The sequence below is a fragment of the Haliaeetus albicilla genome, chromosome 24 (genome assembly GCF_947461875.1).
Source record: "Haliaeetus albicilla chromosome 24, bHalAlb1.1, whole genome shotgun sequence".
In the NCBI taxonomy this organism is placed as follows: Eukaryota; Metazoa; Chordata; class Aves; order Accipitriformes; family Accipitridae; genus Haliaeetus; species Haliaeetus albicilla.
Window position 1 is genome coordinate 24,992,397 of NC_091506.1, and position 9,531 is coordinate 25,001,927.

Consider the following 9,531-nt stretch of genomic DNA (forward strand, 5'->3'; position numbering starts at 1 on the left):
CGTTGGTCTTTAGCCCATTTTTTATTACCCAGTAATTGGTCATTGCTCCTTATCTTTCCCCTGAAGCGTCCAGCTTTGATGTAGACCCCATTATGGAAATACACTTTTGGGTAACTTCAATAGTGTGGTGGAAGGGAAGAATATTTTTGTAATGAAATTCATAAAATGGATTTATTTGGACTAGTTATTCCAGAATAAAAGGAGTAGCTGTTCTAGAGTAACTCTATGAATAGGGTCTAGTTAAACCAGAGTAAGAAAGCAGATTTATCAGTAATGAACCTACCTGGATTTCTTGATGTTACTTTTGAAATCCTGTTACCTTCAAAATCCTACCTCAAAGCATTAATATACATATAAAAGTTTAATATACAAGTAACTATTTCAGAGATTAGACTCCCCGTATTTATTGCTGTACAAAATGGTTATAGCTCCCTGAAATCAGTCGTATCCTTTAGGACAATGAGGCAGATCATCTCTAAAGTACTTTCACCAGGCCAGATCTGAGCTTACCAACTATTGCTACGTGGTTATCAGATGTAACGGGTGTTCAGCAGCAGAAACAAAGATTGTTGAAAATTACCCAGGGTTCTTTGCTTTCAAGAAAGCAAGGTCTAGGCTATAAAGTATAAAGCTAAGACAAACAACTGTTTATTTTAAGCATTTAAGCATATTTGATGTAGCACCAGAACACCAAATAACCAGCGTTCTTTAAAAGGATCGTTTTATTGCCTGTCCAATTCTTTCCCCACCCTAGACAGCATTTTGGTTTCATTTGGTTTTCTTCTAGAGCATTAGAACATTTTTCATCATAGGTGCTCTCAACTCTTACAGTCTGGGCATTTGCAGTATTTAATTTGTATCTTTGACCAGAATGAGTTGAGTAATTCTGGAGGGAGTTTACAATTTAAGTAAACATTAAATTGCAGCTATTACTTTTGGCCAGCTAAGATCATAACAAGGGGCCAGTATAAGTTTCTTCACGTCTAAGAATAAGACATTTCTTCAACCAAGTAAGTAATTTGGAGTCAGAGAGCAGTTTCAGTAGATAAGCAACAAAGAAAAGGGCTCTTTTTTGCAGTTCTGCTAGGCATTTGAAGGAATAAAATCTAGTGAGAAGGTAGGCTGACACTACCAGCAAAAAAACAGAACAGTACAGATTTGGTTTTAGAACAGGAAGGTGTTTGCTGGGACACTTCCTCTGAATATTGTAACTTTTCTCCCCCTGAATTGAGAGGCATCCAATCCTTCAAAAGCGTGAGGAACAAAACCTGGGATTGTGCTTTGTGGCACGGTTTATGACTCCTGAGTAAAAGCATAGGACTTAACCTGTAACTGAGTTGCAGGCTCTAGATCCATATCCATCTCTGTTACGCCCTTTCCTTCTAACCTGACTATCTCAGGCACCCAAGCTGTTTCCCTTCACTGTCTCATGAAGGAAGTCGTAATAGGAACAAGTCCGCCTTGTCAACATTTCTGTCACTTCTGCCGTTCTCAGGCTTAATCGCAAAGAAGTCAAAGCTTCTATTAAATAGAACAGAAACTGATTGGCAATCTTCTGCGTTGAACTGGATCCTTCTGAGAACCTTAAGGTCTTAGTTTTATGAAATTGTATTTGCAAATGCAAATTGCACTTTGTACCCAGTACAATATACTTCTGTCCCTTAAGCTTTGAAGCATTGGGCAATGTCCATTGAATGTGGTCTTTATCGTGGGATATTTTTTATTGTTTTCAAACCTTTGATGTCTAATGCACATGTATACAAGGGTAAGAGAAAAGGGTCAATAAATGCAGTGTAAGCAGTTAGTAAAGCTCACACAAATAACTCATTCTTTCTCCCCCCAAAAGAAAAAAGTTGCCTGTCATATCACATTAAAATTCTTTTACAAGAAGAGCTCTCTCAACACAAATTAATTCTCCCTCATGGTAGGCTTTGGAGTTAAATAAGGATTACCATTGCATGTCCAGGAAAGATAAATCTAAAGAGGGTAAAAATAACCTCTTATAGATTTAATGAGACATTGGAGACCAAGAAGCTAAGGCTTTGCAAATACATGGGTTTTGTCTGACATGCTTTTCATGTAAGAGATGCATGTTGTGTTCTCTTCCGGATGATGTAATCCTCAGGGTGACCCTCATGTGCTTTTGCCATCATATGACACTCTACTGAATATACAAAGTTCCTTTGTGTACAGAGTCCTTATTTATAACTCTCAGAATTTTGATCAGAGCTTTTTTTTTTCCTTTGAAGAGACTACTCTTCATTTGAAGATGAAGATTTCTGTAACATGTCTTTTGAGTATTTATGCAATGTCATTTTCGTGAATTTGAAACCGAGCCTTTTCAATTGCAGAGAAAGAAGTACTGCTTTATTTCTCACTCACAATGAAATTAAACTAGCAATTGCAATAAAAAAAATTAAAATTTATGGCAGCACTGAAACCGATTCTGTTGCTTGCACTTTAAATTTGCAAAAAAGTGGGAAAAAATGATTCATCAAAGGTAGCTTTCAAGGGGAAATATTTTTAAGCTGAAACCCTGCTGAGGTAGGGTTTGGTTTTTTTAATGATACCTTAGGCAAAAGCAAGTTTATTCCATATTCACCAACACCAGTTACCAGAGCAGCCAGGAATCCAGAGGGAAAACAACACAGAACAACAGAGAGACAAAAATAAGGAACTGCAGATAGAAGTAAAGCAGTCCTCCATTCAGGACACAAGTCCTGTAGCAGCTTTTATGCTCTGGCATAAGATTTTTGTAGCAGAGTGGAATAGTCTGTATTTTATCCCCACTTCATAAAGGAGTTAAATATTTACTAGGGCTTATATTCTGAATCAATGTTAATTCTCCTTAACACTGAGGCATTTCAAATCCTGGACTTTCTAATTTCACTGGTGTTCTTTAAACACTGGCTTAACAGTTTTTTCATATAAATTGATTCAGATCTTAAGTTAATATACATCAAAGTTGTTATCTCGACTCTCTGAAAGCAGAAGTAGGTTTATATAGCAGATAATGAATCATCAGAGTGTGTCACCTCTTTCCAGAGCCAGATCTTCACAACTAAAATGTTCTTCTTGGAGTCCCCAAGGAGGGCAACAGAGCCATTCTTCATCTTTTAAATGCTGGGCTGGGGAAAACAATAATGCTGTTGCTCTTACTTGACTAACAACAATGAGCTACAAGGACAGTGGATCCACTTGCTTTCTTCTGTCTCTCTGGTGTAAAATGAGGGTAGTACCCTAGATCATTAGGGGACTCCTAATATCCCAACCAGAAAAGCTACACTTAATGTGTGACTATCCACACTTACAGGAGAGGGTGACGAGAACGAGGAGGTGTTACTGACCTCTTTAGCTAAAAGCTAACATGCGTGGCAGCCAGCAGTCTCTTGATCTCTTAGAGAGTGTCTCTCTGTTTGCTAGCCACAACCAGAATACCAAGGCTAAACTTACGACAGAACACAGTACTGTTACAGAGACCTCTGTGCATATATTAGATTCTGTTTACTGTGGGTTTGCATTTATATTTTTAGATTACTGAAAGCTGTAGACTTGTCAGACGTGTATATTCATCTGCAGAACTGGGGATGAACTCAGTGACCCAGAAGGTCCTTTCAACTCCCATCTTCGTAATTTATTTTCTATCACATTATAAAGTAAATGAGGAGTTATAGGTTGTCACCATTCAATTAAACATTTCCAAACAACACTGACTTCCATACGACCCTCAAAACCAAGATATGCTTTATGAGTTGAATCATCTGACATGGCACAGATGCATTGAGGGTGATATTTTTAAAAAACAACGTCTTTCAGGAACATAAGCTCCATTATTCAAAGGGAAAAGAACACAAGTACCTAAATGCTCTTAGCATTAAGTGGGATTTAGGTTAAGCTTTTTCAGAAATTATTAGTTACATATTTAAATAATCTAAAGGGCATTGTAGATCTTAACCCAAAGTTTTCAGTAACCTAAAATCAGCCAAACTGAGATTCTGTCAGTTTGTTGCTTTGATTAGAGAGGTACTAAAACTGGAATCTCTGTCAAACAAGAGAGGGAAATACTATTTTTCTGGGCACCATCAGATTAGAAATTTACTCCAGCTTTGGCCTGAAAGAGGCTAGAAACGTTGACTTTTAAGACACACCACAATGGTCTAGCAGACAATAAGGTTTAGCTTTCAAACAGGAAGAGACAATTACGGCACTTGATTTTTGTCATCCTGGTCACTGTTAGTCTGGGTTCAGAAACAAACACTGACTTATTCTGAATTTTGATAAAGGCATTCTCATATCTTTTTTACTCTAAATACATCATAGCAGTTATATAATTATTCCGTGACTTACGGGTGGCCCTGCAAATCAGTTGAAGCCAAAATATTTAGTAAACCTCTTTACTCTGAAAAAAAATAAATCACCAAAATGGTTAGTACAATATTTATGTAATCTATTACTAAATCATCCAGAATACAAACATATATCCTTTAAAAATAGATTATCTTTGACCCTTCATGAAACTACTAAAAGGTTCTCGTACAATAACATTCTTGAATGATCATTTATAAAAGTTTCAAACCAGCCATCATCAATTGCTCTTCTCACAGAGTTAGTCTATGTGTTATCAGGATCTTGATGAATGCAACAGTATCAAGAATTACCCACAACTTACTCCTGCAGCCCTCAAAGCTGGCCTTACAACCACATCTTAATATGGCGATAATTACAGTTCTGCTCAGCCCATGATTGGGCTTAGCTAAGTCACAAAGCAGAGGAGGAGAGAAAGGTCTACGTATAGCTCCTGCCCTGCAATGATGTGCCTATGCTCTGTCATATGGAAGATCTTGTGCCGCATATGTCCCCAGGAAAGCAGGTAAATCTGATTTATTAAAGCACAGTCAGTTTGCATCTCCTGTCTTCAAGAAGTCGGATAGCCAACCCTCTCATGGAATTTATTGGGTAGACCGAATCAGCATAAGCATGTTATGTGACCTCTTCAAAAACAGTTTTTAAAATCTAATCTGATTTATATACTTGTATAAAGCCTGAACTTCCTTGAAAGTAAGAATCTGCAAGTGACTTTTTAGCCAAATGACTTTGTGAGGCTTAAATACACCAACTATTCTACCACATGAATTTACTCGTGAGGGAAAAAATACAATTGAAGATGAACTCCAGACCCAAGAGTGGAGTTTCTGGTGGAGTTTCTTTAAATCTCTGAGAAAAATCAAGTCTTTCCTGGAGCTCTGTTAGCCTTTAATTGTGGATTAAATAATAGAATTATTTACTACTTTTGCTGTAACAGGTCCATCTCCTGTTGAGAAATGACACCAATTTTAGCAGATATGCCACTGGAATTAATTACTGTAGTTTCTACATTAGCAGTAGGCAGCAAAACTTCATAAACTAATGAAAATAGGCTTTTCATTTTGGTACTTAGAATTCAGTCACCTAGACCTCAGTTTGCTCAACTTTGTTTTTCTTCCCATTATTATTAACTGAGTAACCTATCTCAGACTTTTCTCTACCAGTATCCAGAAAGGAACAAAACCTGTCTTGTGTAAATCCTTTCTGCAAAAGAGAGGAAGACTCCGCCTCTGTGAAGACTGAACCATTAAAAAAAGAGCATGGCAGCATTAGTGCAACCCATTGAATTTAGGTCTTTTCTGTGTATTTATCAAATTCCCTTGAAACAATCTTGGGCCAATTTTTGCCCACATCTCTGGGCATCCACATCTTACCATGATTCAGTAGCAAAGTTCCATCCCCTTTTTCTTGCCTTCATACCTTAATGCTCCCCACTGAAGTCTAGATTTCATTCAGTCTTATCACAGAGACAGGCTGTTTGGCCCCGGGGTTTGTTTTTTAACAAGATGGTAAAAGCATGTATGGCATTATTTCTCTTTTGTGAAGAGTGATAGCAACCAAAAAGGTACACCATGATTTCAGGTCCAGTACAGAAGAGAGCAATCGGCTAGATACATCTTTCTTCATAACTTTTCAGGCTAGTTGATCATGTTGCGACCAGACACTGGATTTTCCTGCGGTCATTGAAAAAGGGGGAAAAAAGTTGCGTAAGGAAATTGCCATTGAAAGCATAATGAGTAGGACACACAACCAAAACCAAAGCACCAAAGCACATAACGTTCCATAAGCAAAGCTATCCTGTCTCTGAATGATTCAGTGCACGGCAGAGTCCTGACCTGACAGGTATACCTTTCCCAAAATGTATGTTGAAGCAAGCTAGAACAGAAACATCAAAAAACGACCAATGAGGAGACCAGAGATGCAGGAATTCACCATTGCTTCTTAATGGAAAGTAGCTTGGGGGTGGCAGGAAGCCCAATGTACTTCTCCCATTAGCTCTAATCCTGATCAGTTGCAAAGTACGAGCAGATTCCTGGTTCTCTGACTCCTAAAAATAGCGTGAGATCCCAAACAGTGATGGTATGACAAGGAAGAGAGCCAAAGCATGACAGCTTCTATAAAATTCCATATTTAAGTTCCTTCTATCTGCCATGCATGTGTGGCCATGCTATCCATTAGGTAATGAGATTTATGATTTATTTCAATAGTTTTAGCTTTGTTCCTCTCTGTACAATGGCACTCAATAGGTCTGCTGCAAGACCCTCTGCAGTGCTTGCCTAGCTTCTTACCTTTCATAAAGACCCTGCACAAACTGGTAATGCCAGTAAGCGGTAAGGTGAAAATATGTAGAAGTACTCACTTATTTGCAACCACCTCCCCCAGAACTGGCCACAGCCTGCTGTACTCACCCGTGATGAAATCTTGGCCATGCTGTTTTGAAACAGTGCTCTCAAACTCTGGATTAAGGACGGGCAAAGTGGAAGGTGCAGGCTGAGCTCTTGCTGGTTGACAACCACTCTATCAAGCCTGTTGACCTAATGTGCAGCTGGAAACATAGCTTTTGCTGGCCTCCAACCCACTCCTACTACACATTAAAATTAGCAGGCAGGGCAGGTTCCTGGTCATGGCAGGTCCAGTGCAAGCCCAAAATAGTTGATTATGTGGCATACTGACAAATGGCATACACTCAAGAACCAGGCTGAATTACCAGAGGGATCAAAAAAAAAAAAAAAAAAAGTAGAAAAATGTCTTCACACTTGTGGTTCCATTTATTGTCTATCACGTGATTCTGACGGTAATCAGTTGCAGCAATGGTAACCATTCATAAAGCTTTATGCTCCAAACCTGCCAAGCTAGCAACTTGTCAGAAGAGCAAGAAATATATTCAAGATGAGCTGTGAAAAGCCATGGGGAGCATGGCAAAGCTAAACAGAGGAAGAAGCAGGGTGGGAGGAAGAGTAATTCTTGAGGCAAAAATAAAATCTTTTAGCATGGAAGAAACGTGACAATTTTTGCTTTGCTATCAGCTCACATTTTCTCTACAGCCAGCCAAGGATACTGTGTACAGGCCTGCGCTGGTGAGCCGCTCTGTATTGCGCTGCCATCTCGTGTTGGCCTGGCAGAACTGCTCCAAAATAAAACGAGTTCGAGTGTGATGAGCATATCCCTTTTACATTTTTTACCATTTAGTTATGATGGAAGTATGCCACATAGAGCTGAAAACTGGATACAAAACTTTTAACGTGCTCATTGCAGGAACATACCCTTAACCTGGAATTAAAAAGTTAACAAGGATGAAACAACCCTTTACAAGACTGCCGAAAGCCAGAGAGAAGGAAAGAATTACCAAGGCATCCAGTCTTTTCCCAGTGAGCTTCAGTGAACTTATTCATGGGTTTTGCCTTTTAAAATATTTTAATGTTCTATAGGCAAGACCTCAAAAGCAGCCACTGGCACTAAATTGAAGCATTGGCATTTGGGCTTCTATAGGGTTTTTTTGTTGGGTTTGGTTTTTTTTGTATCCTAATATCTGCAAAAGAGTTCTTGGAAAGATGGGAACAAGATTTATCTCCCATTCTGGATTCTCCTCCCTTCTCTTAGACCACAGTCAATCTTATTTCACAGAGCTGAGATTACAAAGAGAGCTGTTCCAGACATTTAGCAGTTCTGTAATTAACAGAGCATGAGAGGGCTGAACTGGAAATTTGGCGCTTTCAGCACAAATGCCACGTAGAAGGAAAAACAGTTCAGATCTTCAGTGGTGGCCAGACTTGCAAAGAATATGATTTAATAGGCACCTTCATACTGGCCAGATCCCCCAGCCATGCTGCATAAACTGATCTGCTAGTACAAATTTTAACTCATCTGTCCAAATTTGTGCCTTCATTTGCTGGGCACTAAGAATAAAAAACACAGCCAGCAAGGTCAAAGAACAAGTATTCCTGTGAAGTATTCAATGGGCAGGTGTCCTGCCTAGCAAGGACTTGCACTCTTGCCTCCCCTCTACTCTCTTGAAGCTCACTTGGAAAAATTTTCTTCACACTACTTAAACCAGTTTTAGACTGCCCAGTATAAACAACTACACCTAAGAATAGTCGTATTTTGTGTCAGGAGACCTAGTAGTCTGTAATCACACAAACCCTGCAACCTTTTTTTGTGAACATACCACCACAGCAGACTTACAACAGCATCTGCACTTACACATTTTAGCTGTGTGCACTGAATGCAGGCTAAGGGAGGGACTTCTAGTGAGGACATTGCAGAGATGCAGGCTCTAAATGAATAAGGTAGAGCTGGGCACTATGTGGTTATCACAGTGGTATTACAGCTGTGAATATTAAGTTCTAAAACGCTCAGCGACCAACTGCCACATTACCCACACCAATCTTGTGGCTCCCTTTCTGTGGACCTGTCCTGCACTGCCCGGCTTGCTCGCCTCCCCACCTAACCGCCCTTCTGGTTCTCTCTGTGCATGACTTTCTGCACAATTTCCAGAGGGTACTGAAGGTCACAGATCTCCCAGCCCTCCCAGGACTGTGTCCATCACTAGGATAAGGTATCACAATGTTTGGGCTATTTTAGCTTTGGAAGCTGGTACTGACACAGACACTGACTTGGCTGGTAGCTTTCCATAGGCAGCTGGGGCAGCAAACTTAGTCCTCTTAATATAACAACATAGAAAGTAATTTAGTTAAAACCATGTTTAAAAGCAACCTAACCTGAGGCTAGTCAAATGTGTCTGCTTACACTTGATACTGACATTCAGATAAGTATAGCTGTATTTAGATTGAGTCAGATATTAATCAGAAGGATAGGAAATCATTCTATAAACTGAAGCTTAAAGAAAGAGGACTGCTGCAACCCAGGAGACTTGCATGAGACATTCTGAAACCACACACAAAAGCATTCAAATATGCCAGGGAACATATTCCTCTCCCACACGTTCTCCTCATTTTCTTGCACTCTTCCTTTCTGTAGTCTCACGTGCCTCTTCCCAGCCGCTGACGGCTAATAAATGTGCTAGCTGATCCCTTTAAGATGGAGAAATGCACACTATGCAGTCTGCACTACCAGACTACACTAAATTGCCAGCTGCTTTTTTGAAACTGAGTTGTTCCTAGGCTTTATGCCAAAGAATCCCTGCCCACGGCAGATCTAGCTGCTCCA

At 39.5% G+C, this 9,531-nt stretch overlaps 1 long non-coding RNA gene across 2 annotated transcripts; it reads right to left on the reverse strand.

Annotated features, from left to right (window-relative positions):
* Positions 1-1,697: 1,697 nt before the first annotated feature.
* On the reverse strand, positions 1,698-7,395 carry LOC138681828 (uncharacterized). 2 transcript variants are annotated; one of them, XR_011322037.1, is made up of 4 exons: positions 6,774-7,395; positions 5,785-6,038; positions 4,348-4,399; positions 1,698-3,128 (listed from the first exon to the last, which is right to left on the reverse strand). It is a non-coding gene; the product is annotated as an uncharacterized lncRNA (long non-coding RNA). The 2 variants fall into 2 exon arrangements; XR_011322036.1 differs by having other exon boundaries at positions 1,698-4,399; positions 6,774-7,389.
* Between the last annotated feature and the right edge of the window lie 2,136 nt (positions 7,396-9,531).